Source organism: Papaver somniferum, unplaced genomic scaffold, assembly GCF_003573695.1.
Source record: "Papaver somniferum cultivar HN1 unplaced genomic scaffold, ASM357369v1 unplaced-scaffold_52, whole genome shotgun sequence".
NCBI classification, from domain to species: Eukaryota; Viridiplantae; Streptophyta; class Magnoliopsida; order Ranunculales; family Papaveraceae; genus Papaver; species Papaver somniferum.
Window position 1 is genome coordinate 991,696 of NW_020647860.1, and position 2,418 is coordinate 994,113.

Here is a 2,418-nt window from a genome sequence, read left to right on the forward strand (position 1 = left end):
AGTCAGCCCTCAAAAAAATCCCAGTTATGCGAAGCTTGGTCCAAAATTCAAATTTTTCTTAAACAAGAAGCCACACCAAATTTTGATTTTCACGGACTTGTCTTCTGATCAAGCTCGAGAGTCTTTCCATATTCCTGAGTGAGTATTAGTATTACCTCCGTACTCTTGCAAATTGGATTCCGGGGAGACATATACAAACTCTGAGATGAGAATTCATGCTCGTCTTTCATTTAGTCAAAATGGAAAAGTGTAATTCATATGAAGTACGGAGATACATATAAAACAGACCCTATATTATGCATTTCTGAGGACCAAGTTCATCTAGTCTGCATCTATCTCTTTCGAGTCATGTTAATAGAAGGTAAATAATGGATTTGAGGAGGAAAAGAAATCCAAAAAAATTCAGTCAACTTCTGATCTAAGTCAAAATGTAGGTAAGTAACTCAATTAATGGGAAGTACCAAATATACCCTTACTATCGTCTTTACCTTCTAACCGGTATCGACCGAAACTTTTGATTTATCAAAGAAAATAGCATCGGCAGAAATTAAGATCAAAATTAATTGGTTTAGATATGATTCAAACTTTTCATTGATCGATCTTGTTACTCATATTAATTATTTATTACTTTTAAGAATGAGAGGCACCCTCGCTTGATGACAAGCTTTCACGTCTGGATTAACCTATATTCATTAATAACATCAGTCGAGGCACTCCTTTCTTCTTTAGCTACCCTTTCTCTTCTCTCAGTTCATAATATACTAGTTGATGGAGTCCACGAGGAAATGCAAGAGGAGCGTGATTTTAAGTCAATTGTAACAATATTTACTACCAAAACTAAAAACATACTCATGTGCGGTTCTGATTTCAATGTTGATTCGACTTGTTCATTGTTAATTTCTCTGCTTATTGCTTGGCTGAAGATATTTAAGAAACTAGGCTTCATAAGAAAACGAGAGGGTTTACTGGTTTTAGGTTAGTTTGGTCTTTTGAAAAGAAAAAAAGCGCATTATAGACATTTCAATACTTTTTAAAAGAGTCGATCCCTCCTCTAATATTTTAATTCCCTCCTCGATCCTTCCCTCCTCAAATCCATTTTTTCCCTCCTATTAACAGGACTCTCTCTTCCTTATCCAATATGCGATATTGGGCCAACATACTTGGAACATATAGACTAGAATCCTCCAACATGTTACTAAGTACGCAAGAAAAACTAAGAATCGAAGTAGGGAGTTGGCTTCATCTGCAAGGCTGATATGGCTAGTGCTGGTGATTGCTGTAATAGTAGCAAAGCCTTTCTCACTTGTGTACTTTCCGATTCCACCCATGATAGCTAAATGAGATTCCGACACTGCAGTGTTACGAACGCCGAAGAAGCTAAGTGTGTCTGCGTAATTTTCACTATTGAATACCGCAGTGAACATCATCGTAAGACTGCTAGCATCCTTGGAACTCACTACATAAAATCCTTGTGCCTTTCCAACCAAACCGGAACCAAGCTCTCCTGTAAGTTCAACATCAAACACATTCATTGTGCCAAACATAACCCTGTCAAGGCTAAGCTGGGCCCTATTCCCAAATGGAAGCTCATCTCCGCCATTGTCCATGTTCTTGGTATTGTTCTGTAGGGCACTGTATGTGGTACCATTAAGAACGGTATGGAGTGGAATAGGGCCCAGCTTAGCATTTTTGAGAGGAACACCGCTTTTAACTGGAGGAGCAGCCCTGTTTGACTTCGGCAATGGGACTTGATCATTCATTATTTGGTTGCTGGCAACGCCAGTCACAGCTTGAGTGGAAGGATTCGAGCCACCAGGTTATGTTGTCCATGTAGAAGGACATCGGGTGCTTAGGGTCTGCAGTAGGAATTAAAGTCGGACCTGCAGTTGGTATTGTTCCCAAATGAGGTACATCAGTGTCAGGTGTCACTACGGGAACTGCAGTTGCTGCTGTTTCTACCAGAGGTGCGCCATTAGTGGGAGTCTCCATTGGGTCATCGGTTGGTGTTGCTCCCAGCGAAGGCACCTCGTTCATAGGTGCACCAATTGGCTCTAATGCCTCTGTTGGTGCTGGTGGCTCCACTTCGTAGATCATCCTAGCAGAGGTAACAGAAGTGAAAGTGATGGTTAGCAAGAGAAAGCAAGTTACAGCTTTGAGTGATGTGGACATGGGCTTGTGAGTTTTCATCTTCAATAGTAAGGAGTTTTGAGGTGGTAATTGATTTTCTAAAGGTTTTTTTTTTGGTTCCGAGATGATGATTTTAAGTTTTGGCTGTGTTTATATATATTGAGAGAGAGATACTGGAATATTGGTGGAGCTGATGAAATGGAGTTGGTATCTTGGATCCTCCTTTCTCTTATATTGTGTTAGTTAGAAACCTGAACCAATTTCTTTATTTTACCATCTTTATTATAAAAA

The 2,418-nt window shown here is 39.6% G+C and overlaps 1 pseudogene; it reads right to left on the minus strand.

Annotated features, from left to right (window-relative positions):
* Nucleotides 1–1,109: 1,109 nt before the first annotated feature.
* Nucleotides 1,110–2,187, minus strand: LOC113343009 (annotated as a pseudogene).
* Between the last annotated feature and the right edge of the window lie 231 nt (nucleotides 2,188–2,418).